The sequence below is a fragment of the Drosophila melanogaster genome, chromosome X (assembly GCF_000001215.4).
Source record: "Drosophila melanogaster chromosome X".
Taxonomy (NCBI): domain Eukaryota; kingdom Metazoa; phylum Arthropoda; class Insecta; order Diptera; family Drosophilidae; genus Drosophila; species Drosophila melanogaster.
The window spans coordinates 1,574,424-1,599,750 of record NC_004354.4 but is presented as its reverse complement, the minus strand read 5'-3'; the positions used below and the strand labels follow the sequence as shown (position 1 = coordinate 1,599,750).

General features: G+C 49.2%; 2 protein-coding genes across 5 annotated transcripts in view; one reads left to right on the top strand and one right to left on the bottom strand.

The window, feature by feature from the left end:
• br (broad) overlaps window positions 1-24,619 on the bottom strand; it is an 89,738-nt gene extending 65,119 nt beyond the window's left edge. Inside the window, exon 1 of one of the 2 annotated variants that reach the window (NM_001201598.1) lies at window positions 24,030-24,619. The gene's annotated coding sequence lies outside the window, so the exon portion shown is untranslated. The remainder of the gene's footprint in view (window positions 1-24,029) is intronic. The other variant, NM_001258533.1, reaches the window with a different exon arrangement.
• The window catches only part of Mur2B (Mucin related 2B), a 145,235-nt gene that overhangs the window by 69,038 nt on the left and 50,870 nt on the right, over window positions 1-25,327 (top strand). For all 3 annotated transcript variants that reach the window (NM_001201595.2, NM_001297860.1, NM_130571.3), the window contains one exon: window positions 15,496-15,610. The gene's annotated coding sequence lies outside the window, so the exon portion shown is untranslated. The remainder of the gene's footprint in view (window positions 1-15,495; window positions 15,611-25,327) is intronic.

Below are 25,327 nucleotides of genomic sequence, written 5' to 3'. Positions count from 1 at the left end.
CCAACTGATTACTACTTTTATTGCTAGCAAATATCTGAACTTTCTTCTGCTCGGCAAGGTGAGGCTGTGTGTGTGTGTGTGTGCTGGCTGGTCTCTCTTCCTGTGTGCTTGTGTATGTGTGAGCTTAGCTTTTTAGGCGAATGTAAAGGGGAAAGTCGGCGGGGGAGTGCTCTTGTAACTTGCGCGGAAACAAGGTTTTTATTTCACCATTTCTTTCTTTACTTTTCACTTCGTTTGCCCCACCCCCTCCTCCCCCTTTCTACGCAGAACGCGGCAATTTCGCTTTAGATTTTACTGCGCGAAATTCTTTTTCAAGGCAAACCACCCCCCGCACGTGTGTGTGTGTGGCTGTGTGCACAGAATCGGCTGCCGTTGTAGTTGTGTATTATATTTTATTTTTTCAATTTTTGACGACGAAGCAGCCGCGCTGCAGTTGCTAGTTAGCAGCCCCCTCCCCCCTTCCCTTCACCAGCGACGCCTTCATCTTCGTTTGCGGGTCTCGATTTTTCGTTTTTTAACTACGTGTTCGTAGTTAAACAATCCCGTCATGTTCACCCTGCTGGTATGTGAGTGTCTGCTGGCACGAGTGTATGTGTGTGTGCGCGACGCGGGCAGCGACGCCGGCAGAGGAGGCAGTGGTAACTGGGAGACGGTAGATGGGGGATATGTGAGTTGTGATTTAGGAGATGGGAGATGGTAAAGGTAATGGCATGGCAAGGCTCAGAAGTGCAGGCGGGATAAGCGGAATTAGTTATGGCGAGAATGTGATTTTTTAGACGCCTGGTGCACAAAGAACATTTGCTTTCCAACAATGGAATTGCATCTGTTGGGTGCTTTTAATCTGTTTTTTTTTTTTTTTTTTTTTGGAATCTCCTAGTTTTCTTACGAGCGTCAAGGTTGTTCAGAGACAAGTTAGCATAAACGTTGTTCGCTGTAAAATTCTCTCGGTGCACTTTCCATATGATATGTGGCAGGGTCACATGAAACCAACAACCAACTCCACCCCCAAACCCACCGCCTCCTCGCATGGTCGAGTGCGGTGCTTAGAGTTTTTGCCCAGGAGCTGAATAGATGCGGCACCCCTCCGATTCAATTCTACATCGCAGACCCACAACTAAGTACTGAGCAGCCTAAAAAAAAGTACGGCGAAATGAAAACGAAAGGAGAGTGACTGAGACGGGGAGTGGGAGCGAGAAAGAGAAAGAGAGCCAGCGAGATTTTCAGTAACTTTGAAAATAAAAAGCACACGAGGGTTGCTTGATATATTTCCTTTGCATTGGCTATGCCGCCTGTATGCTCCTGGAATTAGTTGCTGTTGTTGTAAGTGGATATTAGGGGGATATGCTGCTCAGCGAGCAAGTGTGCTTGTGTGTGTGTGTGTGTGTGTGTGTGGGGGTTAGGAGAAGGGCATCCTTTTATATTTAAAAACATGCTCATTTCAATATCTAAGTGCGGGTGGTCCAGCCCACACTCCTTGAGGCACTTATTATTACTTTTAATATGCTTCTCTTGCAGCGCTCTCATCTGTGTGTGTATGTGTGTGTGTGTCCCAATGCGAGTGTGCGTGCCTTTTTCCCGCTTATGCTGTCTGCTCTTTTTTAGTGGTCGCATTTAAGTTGGGTTATGTGCGTTGCCCCCCAAACCCCCCGCTAAAATGCCCGTCCCTGGAATGAATGAGCATACGCAGACTAAAAACGAAAGTAATCTTGACAGGGAGCTGCAAGCCGTGTAGATAAAAATCGAAAAAATCTACGGGCGCTGATGGCAACGGAGGGAGCGCTGTGACTGGAGGTCCTGCGTCCTGTACCGCTAGTTGATTCGCTTTCGCCCACAAGCATGTGCCACCCACTCATGATGAGGGAGGAAGGGAGGTTGGTAGGTGGTAGTGGGTAGGGGGTAGGGATTCGAATTATCAACTACTGGCGACTGTTTTAGATTTATAAAGCTTCAATTATTTATTTATGTTGCTGCCTGTTCCGTGTGCGGGTCATAAATTAAATAAAGTAAAACGCAACCAAGGCAAGCACCTAAAAACATTCGGCGAACACCGAACCGCCAATGCCCCACCTGAAAGTATATGTTTCAAAAGTGCGACCGAACGTATTTAGCCAACTTTCGGATAGCACATTAAACTATAAGCTATACACTACACACCGGCACAGAGAAGTACCGTTTCTTCATGGGAACACCTGTCCCAAGACATGTGCCGCAAACAGAGGGTATCACAATGGTGGCGAGGTGAGGTGAGGTGGCTGGCAGGCCGTTGGTAACAAGGAATGCCATAAAACATACAAATGGCCAAATAAAACATTTTAAATGTGCCAACAACAACGAAACAAAAATAAGAAAATAGTATTGTGCTTAGAAAAAAAAAACGCAGACAAGAGCGTTGGTGATGGCAGGGGTGGTGGGGAGGGGGGGGGGTCGTGCTTTCTGGGGGCCACATTAGATAGATTAGATTAGATTTTTTATGCCTTCAGCAAGGACGGGGTTCGTTGTTACGTATGCCAACTATGATCTAAGATGTATCAGGATACAGCTTCCTTCCACCTTCGTTGGTGCCATTCGGCTGTACTTGGCAGCGGGAAGTGGGTGGTGGGCGGCTTGGGGGGTTGGGTGGTGGTCGCAAAATGATTCGCAACTTTAACCCTCTGCGAAAAGCGAAATGGTGGAAATGGTAGCGCCGCACGGATTATTCACAAAACTAACATTTTCTAAAAGTTGTGCTTCGCTTCTCTGCACCCCCACGAGGCCCCCCCCTCTGGCCATTTGCAGGCCAGGCGTTGGAATTATCTGGCCAGGACCTCGTCTAGCATTAGGGCTTCTTCGGCTCCTTTAGATACCTGCTGCTTTTTCTGCTTTTATTCTTTTCCTTTCAGAGTTTCCTTCTTTTTATAGAGGATAGAGCTGCGTGAGTTGGAGCATGGTTGGGCGGGGCGGTGCGGGGCGGCGGTGGCTGCGATGGCCATCGTTGAGCGCACAAAAACTTAGAAATAATCACCGACATAAATCTTAAAATGGGCTGCCCTTCGCCGCTTTCCGCCCGCTCCCCTCATCAGCAGTTACTTTCGCCTAACTACTATGCTCTTACTCACTTAGGTGGGGATGAACGTTGTGTGGGGGGGGGAGGGATGTTGGTAGGGGATTGAGGGGTGGAACTGAGAGGAGAGGAGGGTCATCTGGCGCTGAGCGTGGCAAATGAAAAATAACTTAAAGGCACGTTTTGCGGCATTTTCGTGCGCTCGCCACTTCCTTTTCTATGCGACTTGTGTTTCCTTCTCCGCTGATTGCCCCACACTTCGCTGCCTTTGCCACTTGAGTGGAGTGGGGTATTCCTTTATATTATTGCACATAGTTGAGAGACAAAATGCGGCAAATTCTAAAATCCTTTCGAGCAGAAAAGCAGCAACAAAGTGCGTGGGGTGTGTGTGTGTGCTGAAAACTTTGCTTTTCGCTCGCTTCGATTTCGTTAGATTTTCCCGCCTAACCTCGACGGCCTCTCTGCCCCACCGCCGCGCTGCCTTGGCTATCCCGAGGCACGTGGCCTTCGCCCAACGCCAGCGCACAGTGGTCTAAGGTCATCAGCTCCGGCTGGCGGCTAATTCGAGGATCATTGTCATTGGAGTTGCGCTTGCAAAGTGGCTCGACCAGCTGCTCCAACAGCCCCGATTGTCCGGACTCGCGTTTTGTTTGCCAAAGTTTCTTTTCATTTTCAGCTGGATTAGGTGATAGTGGGCAAGGGGGGCGGTAAACGAGAAACGGAAAAGCAAGAGCGGTACGGAACGGCAGCGGTAGAAGGCACACACAAGTGTGGCATGTGCAAATATTGAATGTGCGCGAGTCACAATGCCAATTGTTCGGGCTCTGTTTTATGGCAGTTTGCACAGCCCACCAGACACTCTTCTATCAATAACTGCATCTGGCGAGCGATGAACCCACAGCCTTGGATTTTCCTAGCGCAAGCTGGCCCTGCGACCACTGTGCCCGAAATGGGTGCCAGCTGCCGAGGACCAAGGACGAAGCGAAGGACCACGGAACTAGCAACTAACATCTAAGCACCGCAACAACGGCCAGTCCCCATCCACTTTCAACTCCTCCCGGGTATTTCCCCACCCCCCCTCTCACCCTGTGCGTACTATAATTCAGCGTTCGCTTTTAATGGCTTTGGCGGGTGTGGGAGGTGGGGTGGTGGGTAGTTGTGCGGGGATGGTGCTTGTGGAAAAATGAAAAGAATATTTTATAGTTGAAAATCCGATGGCGTCTTAGAAATCTAAACATTTAACTTGCCGAAACTTTTGCCCGTTGCCAGCGCCACCACCACCACCATTTCAACCTCCACCCCCACCACCATCACTACCACCAAGGAAAGCCATTCCTTGAGCCACCCCGCTGCCGTGTCCCAGTCGCGACCGAAGCCGCGTCAAAGGAAAGCCGTCCTGTGGCGCTGCCTGAGCCACAAGTTGAGGTAGGCAGTAGCGAGCGGGGAGGGGAAGGGCTGCTGTGGGCGGATGGATGGGTTTCGGCAGTTTGCTGCGTGAAACTTACAGCAACAGCATCTGCGACTATTTCGCTGCCAACGCCGGCTGCGCTGCCTGCCCCTGCCACCGCCCCTGCCGCAGCCCCTCACCCAGCCGCATTTTACATAAATCTTCTTTTCAAAAAAAAAAAAAAAGTACGCAAGAAAGAATGAGGGAGAGCAGAAAAAATAAATAAACACTAATGCTGAGGCAAAGCAAAAGGAAATAAAAGGAACTAGAAAATTTAGTATCCACACACACACAAACACATACACACACACAGACGAACACCGATGAGCGGCGAAAAAGAGAACATTTTTTTATTACAGCGAGAAAACTTAATGGCTGCTGGAAAGGTGAAGGTGTAGCGCGGCGGGGTGGGCGGCGAAAGACGCTCACGAACGACGGAGACGAAGCGTCGAAGACGCAGCAATGGAGCTATAGAGCGATGGGGCTATAGGGCTGTGGGCCAGCGGAAGGAGTCCTAACCAGGAGATGAGTCTGCGTGGGCGCTCCAAAGGGGGTGGCAAGAGGTGGTTGCCGTTTTCGGCGATACAGCCAGCGACAGCACCGCATTCAAATGAAATGGAACATATTTCTTAAAATTCGCTAACTGCGGCGGCGAATGGGGTCGGTTCGATGTTGTCTGACCCAGATATATCCATGGAAACAGCGTGGCCCATCGGAAGACGGGTTGGGGGGGGGGGGGAGTCTAAAGTTTCATTGTGCGACACTAAAATAAAGAGTGCCCCTGCTCCCAACTACTGTCTCCTTACTGCCTACTTCCCACTGCCCCACTCCATACTCCTTACTCCCTACTTCCTACCCGCTGTCTCAGAGTGCCGCTCATTGATTTGGCCTTTGCGTTTCCATAGCTTCGCCCCTAAAGTGTTGTTGGTACGGCTGCGGGGAGCGGTGGGGTGGTGGAGCCATCTAAACCACTGTAGTTCCACCAACGCCGCCCAACCCCAAAGCCATTCGCGAACTCATTCAAGGATAGCAGCTGCGCCGCAGCGCAGTTTTATTCAAAAATTTTCTATATCTATATCGATACTTTTTATTTATTTCGCTTTTTGTTTCTGCGCTCCTTGCCGCCGATGCCGGCCTCCTTCTGCTCCTGCTGCCGCTTTCTGCTGCTTTTCCTTGTAGTTGTGCGTCCAGGCGTCGCTGCCTCAGTCGCCGCCGCAGTTGCCGGCGCTGTCGCGGCTCTGCCGCCAACTTCGACTTCGTCTTCCGACCTTGTTATTGTTGTTGCTGCTTTTTTCAATTTTATTTCTCTATATTTTTTACGACGCTCGAAACTACCCTTAATGATGCTGGCTGGTGGATGCTGCCCCCCTACCCGCCACTCCGCTGCCCGCTCTCCTCTCATCGCTCACCTTTCCGCTGCAAGTTTTCCGGTAGCTGCAGGAATCGAGAGCGGATGGGCAGAAGGGCAGGAATGGTTGCCAATCGATCACCGTCCGATCGATCGGTAATAGTCTTATAGACTGGTCTTCGCTGCATTTCGAATGGCTTAATCTGATTCCGATGGACCGTCGATGGGTGGCGTCTAAATTTTACATTTTATTGTTGTTCGCCTGTAGTTCGTTGCCGCTGTTCGCTCGGCATTTTTCCCTTTTCCGCTTTAGGGGTTCTTAAAGGGTTGATTAGGAGGAAGTGGCTGGCTGGCTGGCTGGCTGGCGGTACATATACATGGAGAGACAGAGAGACGTAGAGACGGATTCAATTGTATTGGCAGCGACTATCCCCCTGCCGTTGAACCCCTCCCTCTCCCAGGAAACCGAGACCCGTGCCCGGTCCAGCGTTAACTGTAATGACCTGAGCATGCCTTGATTTTTGGTTGTTTCGCTTTGTGGTCCACAATCCTGAGCCCAGAATCCGTTCAGTGCGCCAAGCTTTTTATTGGGGCCAATGCGAAATTATTAATGTGCGCATAAAGAACGAGAATGCCACCGATAGTAAAAGATTCGGCAGTTCTATGCGGTTTATGGCCTCCGCGTCTCTCATCCCATGTTATCCGCACGCATCACAGGAACCAGCCACTCCATCCCCTCGATTTCGATATCGGCCATAGGGTCCACAAATATCCCAGTAGGTTACACCGAACAGAAGAAAGGCATAAAGCCAGATCTTGTAGCATAGTGTCGCCATCTGGGGATCCCAAAAATGTGGGTCGAGATGCCGAAGCAACTAAAAGCGATTGATTGAAGTATACAAGATCTAGCTACTCATAGACTTTCATGCAGGTAAAGTCCAACCGATCGATGATCCCAGACTATGTAATCCCTAACCCGGTTCGCACACACACACACACACACATGCACACAGCGGCAATTGCTAGAGTCTGTTGATGTTGACACAACCATTTAATTTATTTCGTTTTTTATTATTTTGTTTTTTTTTCTTTTTTTGTGCGCCCATCATCCCCGCGTCTAACTTACACAAAAATCCTTTTACCTTTGTCGCCGCATTTTGGAGCTGTCGCAATCCGCGACTTTTCCCCCCCCCCCCTCGCTCCTCTTGTTTCTCTGCCTCTTTCGGACTAACTAAGTAAACGCGGCCCACGCAAAATGCGTTAAAAAATTAACAAAAAAATAAAATAAATAAAAAAAAAGGGAAAAGCGAAGAGAGAGTGGGTTCGGGCAACAACAAAACAGAAACCCAAAAAAGAGAAAAACCTGCAAAACAAGAGAAACTCAATGAGAAAAAACAGAAAAACAAAGTGCAAAAATGTGGCTGAAATAGTAAAAAAAAAAATAAGCACCAAAATGGCTGAAAAAGTTATTTCGACTTAGTTGGTGGCGGCACGATGGTGCGGGGGTGCAGGTAGCAGGGGTACAGTGGTACAGAGCCAACTGGGACTACTGTGGGCTGCCTCTAAAGTTTGTAGCAAAGTTAAAATAAACGGCAACTTGGAATTAGAGACACTTACACACACACACACACAAATGAATGTTAGGCAGCCGCCATATTAATGGCAATTGGGTGGCAATTCTCTGTCTCTTTCCCTGAGTATGTGTGTGTGAATGTGGGTGGTGGGGGTGCTGAGCGGGGGTACATGAATATAAAACTTTATTTTTATTTATTCCCTTTTCTCCTGTTCCTCAACAGGCTCCTTTGCCTCCTTTGCCAGCATCGCCGCACCGCGCACATAAAGCAAAATTTATTAGAAAACATTTCATTCTCATTCGGATGGTCTCGCTCTCCCGCGAAGGTCCTTCGTCCTTCGTCTTCTGCCTCCCAGCAGCTCCTCCGCCGCTGGAGCTACTTCATCTTCTACTTTGCTTTTTGCATGTTTATTCGCAATTGTTGTTGTAATTGTTTTCATTGTTACAATGCCAGCTCCTCTTGCTCCGATGAGTACGAAAAAAAGGTGGCCAAGGACTCGCGGGGGGAAAAGGCCAAAACAAAACAGAGAACCGACAACCGAGAGCCGAGAATGGTGAATGGTGAACGGAGAACGGAGAACGCTACAAAAATGTGTGGCAACATCTTTAACGTGGCTACAATGGCGTCGGCATAGAATTATTGCTCTGACTGCGGCTCCTGTTCTCCAGAGCACTCGCACCCCTCATGCTCCTGCTCCTGCTCCTCTGGAGTCTGGTGTCTATGCTCTACAGCTCCACACAGCTCGGGACTCCAGTCTCAGATTCAGTATCATTTTCAGCTGCTGCTACCGCCTTCCGCCCAGGCTGCCTGGCATTGTTGTAGGCGTAGCAAGGATCCAAGGATCCGAGGACTCGGGAACGGGAATGTGGCAGGCAACTAAACCCCAGATGGCGCACTACACAAAGTTATGATATAATTTGGATTTCTTTTCGCTAAATTGCTTGTACCAACAATAAATATGTATTAATGTTCACTGCCGCACCGCCCCACGCGGCCCCGCCCCGCACCAAACTGCCTCCCTTTGTGCCGTGAGTCCTGAGTCCTGGCTTTGTGCGGCTCTATGTGGCTGTAGCTGTAGCTGTGGTTCTGGCTCGCCTTCTATATTTATACGGTTATGCGGGGAGCGCTTTCAGTTAACATTTTTAATAATAGATTAGGGGAGCAGGCAGTGGCAAAGTATTCCTAATCGGGTGCTGCTGCGCGAGCTTCGTCTAGGACTCGCCACGAAATAAATAAATATAATATTTACATCAATGAGCAATGGGCAATCGGCTGGTGGGGGTGTGTAGTGGATGGGTTGGCAGCAACGCCACCCAACTAAACACCACCCACTCGCAAAAGCAGCCGCCGAAAAATGTCGGAAAAAGTTGAAAGAATTAAAAAACGACAGCAGCGCTGGCAGAGGTAGCGGCGTCGACTGCGACGGCGACTGCGGCTGCGACAGAGGGGCGACTGATTTACATTTTTAATTGTACGGCCAAAGGGATAAAAAGTTCTTTGCATACCTACATACATACATACTTACATACGTATGTATTTGCATGTACATACATACGCCGGATGGCAAATGGCCCAAAACTAGCTTAGATGACGTCAAGGCCTCCCGCAGTAGAGGATCTGAACCCCCCTTCCCCAGTACCGCCCATTGGAGGAGATACAGGCGACATTAGTCGCTGTTGTCGTTGTTGCCGCTGCGCCTGGCAACGCTCGAGATTAAAAATTAGGCAAAGGGTAGTTTAGTGCCGCACACACAGACACCGCACACACACACACAGAAAGAAGGGCACATCCATTATGTACCGTGTAATGAAATGAACACACAACAGTCACTCACTCACACACACGCACGCATTATAAAATGTGAGTAGTGTATGCTAATGGCAAACGCTACCACCTACCCACCCACCCACACCCCTACCCTCAGCGCTAAGTACAATTTCCCGAATGAAGGGATGGGGTAGAGAGTTGGGGGTTGGGGGTGGTAAGCAAGTAAAAATGGAAAATTTGTTTCTACTTTTTCTGTTTTCGCTGTCAGCGTCGGCGATGGAGAAATGCGTGAGGAAAGTACACACACACACAGCGATGATTGTGTCTAATGTATGCAAGTGTGCGGATGTGTGGGTGGCACCCCCTTTCTGCTAACACCCCCCACCCCCCACCACCATCAGCCAGCCTTACCCACCCTCCTCCACCCAAGTCTTATGCCACACGTCGTTTGCAATTTTTCATTTTAATTTTCATTAGCGTTTTTCTCGTTTTTCCTGCGTGAGCTGCGTTTGTGTGTGGCTATGTGTGTGCGTGTGTGCGAGTGTGTGTATGTGTGTGTTCGATAGCTGTCTTTTCTCTTTTGTTGCTCTGGCGGGCTGCGGGGGGATCTGGTGGGGGTTTTACGGACGTCTCTCAAGGCCCCGAACCGAACCGAAAAAAAGAGGAAAAGCCGAGGTTTCATTTTGCTCTGCTGCTTCTCCTTTCGGCTTTCTAAAATTCCGCACATGTACTTTGAAATTATGTAATGAGCGTATAAAATGTAAAAATGTTTTGCTGCGCCGCTTAAGTAGTGAGCGGAGACTATGGTGCTGCTTTTCGGCGGCAAGGGGTGCAACTGGCAGTGAGGGTGGGGTGAATGGATGGGCTGGGGGTTGTGGGTAATGGGTAGTGGGTAGAAGGGCTGTGTCCCTGACAGCGCGAGCGGGAGAGCAAATCAAAGTAGCGACAGAAACAGCAGCCGCGAAACTTTGCGCTCGCGTAATTTTTCAATTTGGCAGCGGAAATTGCCTAGGGAGGTGACGCACACACATATACCCACACCCAACACACCCACACACACACACTGGCAAGTGTGTATATCTTAACCCTCGTGCTGCCGCTGAAGCTTTGCGGAGCTCATGTGGCAGCTCCACCGCATCCTCTGGCTGCACCCCGACTCCCGCCTCCACCGCAGCTGATGCTTTTTCTAATAATTAATTTAAAACTTTTTCTTTTAAACTGAGCAAACCCCCCGCCACTGCGCCCCTCCGCATGTGGAAAGCATTTTTGGAGGCGCTACTAATTAACATGAGCGCAAAGGGCACCACGAGGAGGGTGGTCGTGGGCGGTGGCGAAAGGAGGCAAGGCCTTTGCAAAGGCGGAGCAAATGAAATCTTTATTTCGGACAGTCGCCATTTTCCTGACACACACACACACATGCTACTACTACTAATTGACCTGCCCCGTTAGCAACCCTCCCACTGATTACTTTCACCATTAGACTATTAGACAAGGAGAGACCCCTCAACTCTGAACCCTGATCCCTGACCCCGACCCCGGAATTACCATAAGCCACAAGTCAACACACTCACATGCGATTTCATAACCTCTCGAGCAATATGGTTAACCCCTGCCCCGCCCACCAATCGTGTTGTTTTTGTCCCAAAAGTGAGCGATTCGAAAGCGACAAAATAATCGGCATTTTATAACCTATTATCCGCCGCCGGGGGTTGCGTGTGTGTGTGTGGTGTGGGCTGACCCCTGACCCCTGCTCACCGACCTCGTAACATATCCCGTTGCCGGCAAATGCAAATCAAGCCAGCCGCAATCCTCACGAGCAGTGGGCCATGTAAATGAGCCTAACCCTTTGCCTAACCCCTGACCTTGCAACCCCTGCCCAAACCGGAATTGGAAATGGAATTGGCCAACCCCAACCCCAAATGCCAACGCAAAGCATAACGTATGTGGAAATCTTTGACGAAACACTTAGCGAGATATGTACATGGCTGAAAACCTGTTTGACTTGACGCCCCAATAAGTGATAGCGCTCATGACGACCCAACTGGTTAACTGGTTATGTCCTGTGCTGAGCTGTCCCGTCCTGTCATGTGTGTCCCATCCTGTCGTGTCTCGAACGTCCCTTCCACTCGAGTTGAAAGGGCAGGGGTCAAGGGTTATACGACACCACCAAACACACACATGTGGGTCGGTTGGTCGGGTTAGATTGGGATTGGGATCTGAATCAGGATTCGGATTCGGACTCGGACTCGGGAATTCGACTTTTCCCATTTCCATCTCTATTTCCATTTATTTTCACTTACTCTCTGCTTTGTTTGCTTGTCAACATTGTCTGCCGGCTCGTCGTTGTCTTTCAGCCGCGCCATGTGTGTGTGTGTGTGGTGTACCTAGTGCCACAACAACTTGTCTGTGTCTGCGGCCAAATGGGCGACGCTTTTCATTCGGGGTAGAAAATGATGAAAATTTCCATATTATCGAAGTTCAACTAGGAACTGGAAGGGGGGGGGGGTGGGGTGTGGCAAGGGGGGCGCGGCGGACAGCAATGTGTGATAATTTGTTGATTTGGGCCCGTTGAGCTGAGCTGGGCAACTTGTTGCATACCTCCCGGCGCAACAATGCTAACAGGGGGCGGACATGGGGCGTGGCTGAAGTGGTCTCGCCGTGGGAGTGGCTGAGAAATGGAGATGTCGGTCCGCATGTGTATTTTGATGCCGGACGTCAAGGACACGGCAAAAGACGTTGTCTGGCATGCCCGTTCCGTTTCATTCCGTTCCCCTCGCTCTGTCTGTCTGTTAGTGTTTGTGCCTGTGTGTGTGTGACTGGGTGAGTGTGTTAATGTATTCATTGCAGACCCCGGACACGCCGCTTGCCGGATACCGGAAGTAGTAGTCAGCAAGCCATAAAAACTTAAGGAACACACTGCCACACACATTTGGACACAAGAAGCAGGAGAGCCGGCGAAGCCGAGGCGAGGCAAGGATACTACATGGAGTGTGAGTGTGAGTGTGTGCTTTTTTCGGGCATCACATATGCTCCTGGCTGGGTGACACACCCACACACATTGGCAGAGGGGCACAGACACACAGACAGGACGTTCATTTGTGCTATCTGCGATGGCGAAGGGGGTGGGGGGGAAGGAGGAGAAGGTTGAAGCAGCTCGCCTTTTCCTTTATCTTCTTTATTTTCTTCATTTTTTTTTTTTTTTTTTGGCCAAGACGAAGTGAAAGTGAGTCACATGCCATGACGACAGCAACAACAAGCACGAGGGCGTCGTCTTCACTTGCTTGGTCAATTGCCATGTGAGTGTGTGTGTGTGTTTGGGTGTGAGGGTGCGAGTGTGGGTGTGAAACGACCTTGGCCTTGCTTTCGCCTTTGTCGCTGTCGTTGTCGTCGCCTTGTGCGTGTGTTGGGCACTGCCTGCCTGCTTCCCCTTTGTCTGTCGTCCTGCGTCCTTCGTCCTTGACTCTGCTCCTGTAATTTTATGCGGATTATCACTGCTCACCCACCGTACACACATACACACACCCACAGCGGTGAGACGCCTGTGTTTGTCAGACAGACAGGTAGACAGACGGTGGATGGGTGGCCCCTCGCACCTTCCAGTCTAACCCCCGCCCCACCAAGATGGCAGCTTCTGTTGCTGCTACTGCTACTGCTGCAAGGTCAAGTCTCGAGCCATCTCAACGCGGCTCGGTTGCCAGGCAAGGCCACAGGCTGGTTGGTGGTGGGTGCTGGCCAGGAGTGAGGTGTGATGGAAGAGCCGGAAGTTAAAAGTCCATGGCAGCCGTGGCAGTCGTGGCAGCATCAGCAGAGCTTGGGAAAAAACAACAGCCACGAGAGCGAAAAAACGACAAACACTTGAGAGTTGGCATGGACAGTGTGGATTTTAATTTCAATGGCTGGCCTTGGTCTTGGTCTGGGTCCTGCTCCTACTGCTCCTGCTGCTGCTGCTTCTGGTTCTGGTCGTGGTCCCCTTCCATCTGCACCGCCCACCACCCAACAGCCAACACTCTCCACTCACCAACCATCCTCCTGGAGTGTCTGTGTCCGCGTTCGTGCTCCCATTGTCTGTCGGTCTGTGTGTCTGGGGGTTGGCGGTTCGGTGGTTCGGGGGTCTGGGTGTCTGTCTTCCGACAAACTCCTTAGCGGTGGCCACGCAACGTCCTTGGGCCTTGGCCCACTCAAAGGAGCTGCAAAGACGGAAATGGGTAGCTTGGCTTTCTCTGGGTCACGGCACCTGTTGCAGGGCTGAGAAAGATGCTACCCGGAAGCATTCGACTGGTAAGCTGAGAGGTTGAGATCCTAAGAAGCTGTGGCTCTGCATTGCATAAGCTCTAATTAATAACTTTGAGGGCTGCTGACTCAACACGATTGTCAATAACAATTACGGCCTGTCGGTATATTGTTATTGTATATACACATAGTTTTATGCCCGCTCACACATTTGATTTTTAATTGAAAAACTTTGCTGCCTCTCGAACGTTGAACACGAAAATGCAATAAAGCGCCTCGCCAGCGCTACCAGCACACACCACCCCTCCCCCATCCAGCAATTGTCTTAGGCTGGGGCACGGGATCCATTAATGCCGCTCAGCCCCAAACAACCTGCTAAACTTTGCACAGAAAATTACAAGCTCAAATGCGCCGCAGGAAGATGCAGCAGCATTAAAAAGCAAAATGAGAAATGGCAGCGGCTTTCAAACAATAGCAAAAAACTATCAAAACTGACTTTCTACAATTTACACACATGTCCAGGCACACACACTCACTCACACACACACACACACACACAGACACACACACGCGCGCGCGCTGGGATATAACAAAGCAATACAAAGATACAGATACAAGTGCAAACGAACGAAATGAGTGGAAAAAATGTATAATTATTTTAATACAAAAGCAAAAAAAAACATATAGCGGCAACAAAAGCGAAATTGCATTAACAATGCAGTGACCCCGCCCCCAACCGCCCAATACCGCCCATCCCGCCCACCGAAAGCCACATATAGTACACATAGTGTGGCGGATAAGGAAAAAAAGAAAGATAGATACAAACACACTCACGCGCAAGGATAACATTATGTGGAGCGGTTATGCGGAGTGGTAGAGTGGCGAGAGTTCGGGGTCGAGTTCGGGGGGTAGAACGAAAAAAATACCGCGCCAAATTATATTATAATTATATTTAAAATGCTGCCGACGGCCCCGCCTGCCAGCCACGCCCCCTTCCTGCCTGTGTCCGCGGAAGTGGAGGCAACCAAGTAGAAAAAATTACTAATAATTTTGACGAAAAACGAAAAAGCGCCGGCTACAATTTCGCCGAGTATACATATACTCGTGTGCAGAGCGTACGGCGAGGACAAAAAAGCTAACCATATCCGGACTCCTCGTTCCTTGGCAGGCGCAATACCCTTGCCCGGATTATTGGATTATCGATCTCATTGTGTGATGCCCACATCGGAATGCGTATTCTCCTGACGCTTAGCTAGCAACCGAAGCTATGAAACAATCAAACTATGATCCATTGCTAGTTCTTGAAGGCGCAGAAAGGACATGAATGGATGAAAATCAAATGAAGCAGGACCTTCTAACTGAGCATTGCATATTGCATATAATATCAAGCGGCCATAATGACAGTGGCGTCGGAAGGGGCAGTTAACAAGTAACAGTAACAGGCGAATAAATTTCAAGCGCTTTGGGAACACGTATCACGTATACGCGATGTGTAACACGGCTGCCGCAGTGCAGCCAAACAAACGTTTAAACGAGCTGGCCCCGGGCGGAGCAGGGTGGCATAGTAGTAGAGGGGATTAGGAGGTCCTGGCCACCAGCCAAAACTGATGCTAACTATAATTTGCACTGTTTGTTGTTGCCAGTGTTTTAATTTCATTTGCCTACCCTGCAATCCCTCGGTGATTCACGACTTTTCCACGTTGCCCAGGCGCGCTTTTCCGAGGTACTTCCAAATCGAAGCCCCCTATCCCCGGCAGTCACTCACTCGATTCGTGCCGCTTTGTTGGCTTAATTTCGGCATTTTTCTCGCTTTTTGCAAGTAATTTATGTATTTATTATTTTTTATAAGTCGTATTTAGTTTGCAGGAGGAGCGCAGCTCGCTCGCTCGTTCGCATGTGTGCAATTCATTGCACTCGGCTTGCTTTTGGTTTCGCTCGCGTCCTGCGCTCCATTTTCGGTTTGGTATTTAGACAAAAACCCAATTGCGGCCCTAACTGGCTTTGGCATAGACAATATGGCTATGGCTATGGATATGGATGGCATGTCTGAATTTATTACAAATGCAATTTGTTCGATTTATCTTTGCAGGATAACCGGAGGCAGCGCCCCCAAGCCAAAGAGGATCACACTGGCGGATTGGCAAATATGGAGAGTTCGGAGGATTGGAGGAGGAGACCCAGTGCGGGTAATTCAATCGGGTCAGGTAGGCTTATTCTTCTAATTACGATCGCCCAGAATTGTCGAGCGAAAGATAAGGCAACCTTGATGTCGGTTTATCTGGCCGGCTGCGTAAGGCGCTGATTCCGAAGCCAAGGCCACGAGCTTATCCCCCATTTCGACCCCAAGAGTTCGTTATCCGTCTTATCGGCTGGCTGTGACAAATATTAGTATTAGACGGGGGCTAATCAGACTCCTTTTTGTTCACGAACCCAAATCGCAATTTGCATCTTCTGTCTATGGCGTGGCATTCCATCATTCCATCATTTCCATTTAGCGGAAATCTCAGCTCAATGTGCTCTGCTCTAAGGGGTTTGTTGGGACTGCGTTGGGGCTGGCTTGGGTTGGCCCCCGCAATTGCCAATCTTTTTATATATGTTCAAGTAATACTTTGCAACTTGGCTGCTCTCGCCGTGTGGGCGTGTTGTAAATTTTGTGTCTAAACGCAAAGCAAGGCGAAGGGAATAAAATAAATGCAAGGGCGGTGGAAGCAGTGGGGGCTTGAGGGGAGCTGCTGGCTGTTTGTAGTGGGGCCCAGTAGTGGGATGTTGTTGTCGGGCTGTGGTACAGCCCGGTAGCCCGGCAGCGCAACCGTTCAATCAACACCCCATTTGACTAACAACAACGACGACGACAACGACTGCGAGGGCAGATGATGCCTGAGGGGGGGGGTGTGGGGTGGTAGTGCTCTGCCTGGTTGGTTGGCTTGCTGGGTGGCCTATTCCCCACAACAGACCCCGAATCGCCCCTGCCCTCCCACCGTTCCCCCACAAACACTATTCTAACATTCGCGGAGCTATAAAAATATTTTTTAACATTTCTCGCGCGAACATTTTCTTTTTCGCGTTTTCCTTTTCGTTCTTGCGCTCCTTCGTCTGTCCTTGCTCTTGCACAGCACCTCCCCAACCGCCTCCACAATTCGCCCCCTTATCCTTCCCCAACAGCCACCACCCACCGACGTTCGCCCACTGCTTGAAAAGTTTGCGTCTGTTTGTCTTCAGAACGCGGAGATTGGGGTTTTGGTCGGAAGGTCGCTTAGGGTTCTGAAAGGGGGTCGATGGGGGCTTCTTGTGCTGCTTTCCCCTCTCCCTCTCTAGCCAACTCGGCAAGAACGTAATGAGAGGCGCCCCCTGTAGGGCGTCCCGAAAAATACACAAGCAAAAATAGAGAAAGATGGAGAGAGACAGAGAGCGAGAAAGGGAGAGAGCGACGGCAACCAAAAATAATAATAATAATGAAAAGTTTACTGCATAGAAAAGAGCAGGCACAAAGTATTGCAAAAAAATAGAGGAAGGAGGAGGATGGCGGGCCATGTATTTGAAACTAAACTGCAAAATAGAAAAAGCAGCTCCGTTGCTTGAGTTGCGTGGGGGGGGGGGGGTCTGAAGCTCTGCTCGGCTTGACTGCACATTAACTTGATGCTCCTCCCGCGGCTTCCCCTTCCCCCTGCGCACTCTGCATAAAGAAAGTTGTAACTATGAAAATTTTATAAATTCCACAAATTTTTCGGCGCTAAGAAAGCCGAGACTTGAGTTTAGGGTTGCGCGGGTGAGTGGGGCTTGCCTACTCCGGTCGTTGGGGGCGACGCTTGTGAGGATTGGATTGAAGACCATACCAGACCAGATCCGACCGCCTTTGATAATATGAGCGCTGGCATTTGCCCACCAGCCTCATAGTTGGCAAACTTTGCAGCGCTCAGAGTTCTGCAGTTGAGCAGTTGAGATGGGCCACTTGAGGGGCGTTTCTTTGATGGGATTGCCGCCGAGGCGCGGATTAACTCGTAATGCCTGGCCACGGCACTAGTGGCTGCTTCTAAACCGTTTTAGCTGCGATGCAGGCATGGCTAGTTGGGCGTCTAGTTGGGAGCCTAGTTGGGAGTAGCAGTAAGCAAACGCAGTGTTGGGTGATTGCGGGGCGGGGGCGGCTGTTGGTGTCTTTGGCAAATCAAGAAATTTCAATTCAATAAAAGTTAATAAGGATGTCTGGTCCGGGTTCGAGTTCGAGTGGTGTGGTGGCCCAAGGAGGAAGATACTCCGCATAGCCGATTGAATTATTTATAATAAATTAATTGCGCAAATGAAGTTGGAGGCGCGGCGCGTCTCTCGTCCCCGGCCACGCCCACATCCCGATTGGCGGCCAGCCGATAAAGCAATTAGGCAATAAAGTGCTCAGTCGGCAGCCGGCTGCATTTCCCGGGGGCACTGCAGACCCTAATCCGCCATCCGCCATCCGCTAGAGGCTAGAGACTGCAAATTAGTGGCTGATGGGGTTGCGAACGCGTTCTAAGCCCGCTTCCTCGTCCTGAATTTAGATTCTCGAATGGGATGGCGAAGGGTGTGGGAGGGGGTGGGGGTGGGGATAAAAAAAAGCGGCAAATCGATCGATAATTTTTAATGTAGTCGTATTTCTTTTTAAGCACTCTCTATTACCTTTTTGGCTGCTGCCTGCCGCCCCAAGTTTCAGTTCAGTGGAATTCGGTTCGGTTCGGTTTTCTTTTGTGCGCTCCCTTTTTAATATTTACCCAATTCATCAAAAAATAAGTAATTATAAACTTTTCAGTTTTTCTTCTGCCGCCTTGCGTCTACATTTTCTATGTGTGTGTCTGTGTGTGTGTGTGTGTGTGTGCGAGAGTGAGCGTTTCCCTTTTACAAAACGCTTTTCTTTCCCTCTTCTCGAAAGGCTGTGCACACAGCTTCGATGTCGATGTCGATGTCTTCCCCTTGAAGCCGCGCCACCCCAAACCGCCCACCACCAGCAGAAACCGCTCACTCCTCAAACCGCCTGCCCTCACCCCTCCCCCCTTCCCATGCCATCCGTTGCGCTCCCGCCGCTGTACGCGCAAAGTAGAAAAAAATTGGAAACAACCCCGAAAAAAGAAAGTTTTTGTTGTATAAGCGAAAAACTAAGCTTCTATTCAAATTCTACGCCATCGAGTGCTTCGTTTTTATTATTCATTCATTCCGTTCTCAACCTCGTAGCCCCTCCCCCCCCCCTCCCATCGTCACACTACCCGCCTTTGTTGTTGTATTTTTGGCACAACCAAAATGAAAGCACGAGGAAAAAATGGGAAAAGTAAAAAGATGAAAAATGTAAAGAAAGAGGAAAGTTTCCGATTACAGTGGGGGAGGTTCGAGACAAGGGGCTGTGGGCGGGGGAAGGTGGGTGGCAGTCACTGTATTGTAGGCCCAGCACAAAGCCAAGCACTAGTCCCCCGCCCATTTTCCGCCCACTCCGCGACACACACACACCCACACACACACACACACACACACCCACACACACACACACAGACAGAGAGAGAGAGAGAAGCAAGGAGCAATACATGCGCGTCTTTTGAGCATAAGTAGAATATAAAAATTTTGCGATTATGAATTTGAATAAAAACGATACGAAGGCAGCGGCGGCAAGTACGCAGTCGAGATTCTGCCTCAGTCGCTGCCGACGCCTCTGCCCCTCATCTGCTGGGACGCTCCTTGGGTGGATTAGAAGCAACCATGGACAGAGGCGTGGCAGGGGGTTTAGCCCAGTTTCCCACGAAACGCACAAATCGCCCGCAAAATAATATTCTCAATCATTTTTTTCTGTTTCGATTTAGAACTGTGTTTTGTACTTGGGTAAAGTAGCTGGAATATTCTTCAATGCTCTGACCCGGTTAAACTATTTATGCAACTGATTTCGGCAATTCTACATATGTAGTATTAACGGCAATCCCTCTAATCCAAAGATTCTACGCCCATTGCAGATGCTGCGGGTAAATAGTCTGCGCTGTAGTTGTTGGCCCTACTTTTCCGATTTCGATTTTTTTTTTTTTTTTTTTTTTTTTTGGTACATTACATTTTTCATTCGGGCCCCCGCCCCAGCTCCTGCCCCCACCCCTACCCCTTGGACCCCATTTGTCCCGCTCCCCGAGCTTAAATCACAAAGGCATCGTCGATCGCAGTCGACTTTGCTGCCTTGGCATAATAATAACACAATCAATAATAAGGGGGAGTGGCGGGAAAATGTGAAATAGTAGTAAATAGAGGATTGCTGTATTAGAGGCTGGTGCCGCGATGTGTGCGCCGCACGAAGAAAGGCGGTGGGTGGTCGGTGAACAAGGACGAAGACGAGGACGCAGTCGAAGGCGTTGGAGAAGGGGAAGGCGATACGAAGACAGCGACAAGCGACAAGAAGATGGCGGAGTCGACGTTGGCAAATGTTTAAGCTAAGGATTAATATTTTTATTTTTTGTTCGCCTTTTTTAGAATTTCGTACTTACATACGAGGCAGTTTTCCCACTTTTCCTCGTCGCTCCTTTCCTTTCCTTTCCCTCCCGCCTGTCTCTGTGGGTGAGTATCTTAGGTGTGTGTGTGTTAGTATCAAAAGGATGGCGGGCAGGAGACAGTGCAGATGTAGCAGAAATCTTTGTAAGCACTTTTCACTTCTGGAAATTTCTTTTTTGCCGCTTCTGGTTAGCTCCACCCCACCCCTTCCCTTCGCCAACATCCTCCAAAGGACGAAATGATGAATAGAGTTACACAAATAAGAAAGCAAGAAGGATGTCTGCCGTGCTGTGCTGTGCTGTACTGTGCGTGTGTGTAGTTCAAACATGTTTAAAAATTTCTATAACGACGCTGGCTTTGATAAGTGGTGGAATGGAATAAACAGGAAGTGGACGGGGGGTGATTGGAAGGATGGGGGCTGTTCGGCAATATCTTCTAGTTCCTTTTTTTAATATTATTTGGATTTGACGTTGTTCCTTGCCGTTGACGGGGCAGGGCATGCTTTTCATTAAAATTTTCCCCAGTCACTTGGCAGCGGCGGGAGTCGGGCCAAATGATTGATAGCTTCGTTGCGGAGGAGTACTCCTCCCGATTGTCATTCCCGGTGACAGGACGGGAAGATGAAGAAAGTAGAGGCGCTTCCATAGCCGATGATTTGGCCAGGCTCCATCTCTCTCTCTCACTCACTTTCACTCTCTCTATCTCTCTTTACCTATCTATCTCTCTCTCCCTCGTTGGAGACAGTGTGATAAAGGGAGCGCATTGCTCGTGTGCACGAGATACTAAATTTAGCGCTCAGCGATCACTGAACTGTGCTTATCAGCCCGGATTGGATTGGATTGGATGGTGCAGCTCGGTGCGAGAGGGGAGGAGAAGGAGAGCGGATCGGCGCGTTGCGAACTTCTAATATTGCCGGCAAGTCATAGGCGGAGAGTCATTGGCAAGCGCCGGAGTCAACGGCCGCCGCCTCGAAATCATCATGATCGTGTGATGATCACGATAATGATCACCAATTCGATTTGGGGGTCGTGAATCATTGCTTTTGGCCAAGTCAATGCTCCGACGCATCTAAGCGCCCTGTACCGCCGGAAAGCTTCGCACGAAGAAAGTGTGGATCGGAGAGCGTGGAGTGGAGAATGGAAAATGGAGAATTGAGAATTGAGAAATGAGAGTGCAGAGTGCAGAATGTAGAATGGGGACTGTGCAGAACGGAGAGCGCAGAACAGCGACCGTCGCTGCCGTCGTCGCTGCTTAGTGAGATCACCAGCACGGCATGCGAATTTATATGTGCATGTGCATACCCACGTCCACACACATACACACACTCATACTTATACTCTCTGTTTAACTTGTTTGCTATCTTTCTACATCGCCCCTGCCGCTCCTCTGCCGGCCCTCTGCTGATCCTCTGCCGCTCTGCCTTGGCCATGATCGTTCGCTCGAGTCGTTGGTCGGGGGTCAATGACTGCCAAAAAAACACACAGAATTCGCCGTTGTTGTTTTTGACTTTTGTAGCGCACAAACTGAATAGTCAGCCGCACACACACACCTATGCACTCACACACATACTCACGCGATGGCCATTGCAAGGGTGTGGGTATGAAGGCGTACAAGTGCCGCTCTTCCCGAGTCTTCCCCTCGCCTGCCCCCGCCCGCACGGTCTCCGCTCCCTGGCCTATGCAGTTGCGCATTTTTTCGTAGGCGTTTGCTATATACGAACATGTGTACACACCATATAGGCATATAGTTATATACATTACCATATCGAGCCACATACTATATGTTTTATACTGCGTTTCATTCGCCGTATGGAAAGAGTTTCGCCAGTTTAGTTTGGCCTTCCCCTGCCCGTATGCTGTGTCATTTAATACCCGAAATTCTAGTCTAACCGGATACAAGGTTCGTTGCATTATTTTGCATTTGCATCGAAGAATACTTGTCCGTTTGAGCAGTTATGACAGAACAGATTGGGGATCGGGAATAGGGACTGATTGACGGCAACCCTTCTTCGGTGGCTGACTTCTAATGGCGATAAACGTGTCGGCCAAGAAGAACTGCCCCATGTGGCGTATACTTGATAATTGCTTTAATGACAGTCCTCCAATCTCGGCGCCATCTGTTCCATGGGCGGCAGCTGAACTGCTGTGGTCGTACCAAATTGGAACTGGTTGAACCAAGGAGGACTACCGATTAGCCGATCCTGGGGGCTGCACTCGTCCATTGCGTCCCGATCTTGTGCCCTTTTCCGGGCTGCTGGCATTTTTCAAGTTGCTTTCTACGCTCTCATGTGTAATTTGCTATTTGATATTTTTCGCAACTGCCCGTGTGTGTGAATTCGTTTCAGGTTTTTGGATTTCTTACTCAAACGTCGTCATCGTTGCATGTGAGCTTGTTCTCCTTTGGTCGTTTGCTCATTTTTTGGCAACTGCAACGCATTTCTACACCCGATCGCACACACACACACACACACACAAACACTGCCACATACACATTAAGAATCTGGAGGCTTTTAGTGCAGCTTTTGTTGTTGTTTGTTTTGGTTTTGGTTTTGCTTTCTGTTTTTTGGGCTTTTGTTTGGATTCAGCCTTTTGTGCCCATGTGTGTGTGTGTCAGAGACCGAGATGTGTTTTGTTGTTTGGTTTTGGTTTTGGCTTTGGTTGGGTCATTGAACTGGTTGCTCTTTGCCTAAAAACAAAAAATTGCAGTCCCCATTCGAGAGACTGCGTGAATTTTTCACTGGAATTCGCCCGATCGCAGTGGAGATGGAGATCGGTTGGAATCTTTGTTGAAATCGGGCGTTGCGGAAGGGGATTGGTGGCAAACAGTAGAAGTAGGAAGTGAAATTTCACACAACATATAGTGCCCGACTTTGAACTCTGTATATATATTGTTCATGGATGAGGGCCCATGAAAGTCCACCAATTGTTGCACTCGACATCCATAGAGTTAATTACATATCCTTAGTATAGTCACCGACGATCGTATATGTTCATATGTATAATGTATTGGTAATTGCTTAACTTATTTCAATGTACGAGGAAAATGGTAAATCGTGATGAATAAGAAGTAAAAGAGAAGCAAACACCCAAATAGTTACACAAATATGTATATATGAACCTTAAGCAAATACACGCAAGCAAAGCAAAATATTAATATTTCTTATATTATTTCTTTGTCGGTCAACTCTTTTTTTTCAACGGCAAATTAAATTAGTGTGAAACAGATATATGTAAAGTCACTATTAATCACACTATTTAATGCAATAACTCAGGCATAGAAGTGATTCATAGCGAGGTTAGCTGAGATCAAATTCCGGGGTCTACAATGATTGCTAACCGTGATCTTTAATTCAAAGTTGGGCAAAGTGTGTACTTGGTAGGGGATGTGGCCTTGCTCCGTTGTTTCTCGCTTGAATTTCATTACATTCGCAGCTAATTAATAAGGAGCGATTTAGAGCGCATCGCGCAAATTGAAATTAAATAGCTGACATTAGTGGTTGCCCTGCTTCAGCCGGCAAACTGTCCCGTCCAACCACACATGGGATGTGCAATTAGAAGTGGGGAGTAGGAAGTAGGGAGCAGGGATGAGGACTCAAGCGATTGTTGTGCAATTGACTTCTGGACACTGCCGCTCTTTTCAGGACCCTCTCCGCACAGCCCGACAGGCAAACTTTGTTGACTCTGTCCTTGTTTGCACTTTTTTGTGGCACCCCTCGCTGGCTTCATGTGTGCGTGGGGTCCGTGGGGCTGTGTCTGTGCCTCGTGGCACAGGATGGAGTACACTAGGATGTGGAATTGGGTGTGAGCATGAGTGTGACTATGGCAGTGGGCGTGGGTGCATAAGGATTGCATTGAGCACGGGCGGAAAGGAAGGTGGCAGTGTGTGCTAAGCGCCGTTTTAGTGGCTGCATGCTTTTTTTTATGGCAACATCCTTTGCATCCGTGCCGGTATAAGGGCAGGAGAAAAAAACGGAAGCAGGCTCCTTTTTTTCGCATTGCCCGACGTGGCCGAGTGTTAAAAATGATAAAGTGAATGTTTTGCTTTCCCTGCTTATTGTTGTTATAACTTTGTAATTTCTGACGCCTGACAGAAGCAAGTTGGTGGTGGGTAGATGAGGAAAGCGCAAGCTGGGAGCCTACTTACCTTGCGTGTCCTGTGGCTGCAAGCGTGGCATGCAAATGCGATGGATTCAACTGGCACTCACGCACTTGGTTTTCTCAGTTTGGTTCTGTATTGGGTCGGATTATTCGGATTGGTATGGTATGGCTTGGTATGGTTGCGATCTTAGTTCAGTTTAATTGCTGATTAGTTGTCACTTGGCAGCGGCTTTTCTTTGTTATTCACTTGAAAAAAACAGTTTCTCAGCACTCGAACAAAAAAGGCGGTTTGGTGGAAGACATGATGATGGATCCACGTTGCTCGCTCCTTTTCAGGCTGCGACGGACTGTTTCTGGCATTGCACTGGCACTGTTGAAGATGTCCTGTTGATGCCTATGTCCTGACGTCTTGGCTGCTAGGCCTCACTTGCACTGAACTTTTAAACTTTGGCTGTATTGTCAATGAACAGGGCGAAACTAAGGCGAACTGGGGCTGGCTGTTCAGTCAGCTTGGCTTGGCTGACTTGGTTTTGATTTGATTTGCTTGGGCTGGCTCTGGTTGTGATTCTGGTTATGGTTCTGGTTGGCTCTTTGGAACGTCGCACGTCCAATCCGATAGCTAACTGATGTTCATCTAAATGGTTCCGAACTATACGAAAAATAATGTTGCCCAGAAAATGTGTTTTTGAGATCAGCGTCGCTGTCGCAGTCGTCGCAGGCTGAGGCTGAGACTGAGGCTGAGGCTTCAGAATTTGGCGCTGATGTCCTCAATGTTGCTGCATTACATATATATTATACACATATAGTGTATGCGTGTGCGAGTGTGTATGTGTGGCGGCCTGCAGTTGTCAATGCTCCAACGGCAACGGCAAAGTCGCTTCTGAGCCGCTGCATTGCTGGCTGCACATAATATGCAGGCAGCTCGTAATGAGCCAACATCATCATCATCATCGCCATCGACATCATCATCATCGTCATCATCAGCAGCAGAAGCAGCGGTGGCCACCATTTCTCCAGGCCACACACACACACACGCACATACGGCGACCTGAGCGGAGCCGACTTCTGACTACCCCTACTTCAGGCTCAGCCGGACCTGGTCAAGCTCCTGCTGCTGCTCCTGCTCCATCTCCCCGTCTCACTCTCGCCCGCTAGTGCCGTCTCTGTCGGACAGGCCGGGACTGGTCGCCGAAAAATAAAAATCTGCCCAAAACAAAGTGCAAAAATGCAAAAATCGCTCACAAAAAAACACACACACACGGACATAAAAAACTGAAAAAATAAAACCAAAAACTGGGCACTGCATGTGCGATGATACGATTGAAGGGGCTAAGGGTGAAAGGA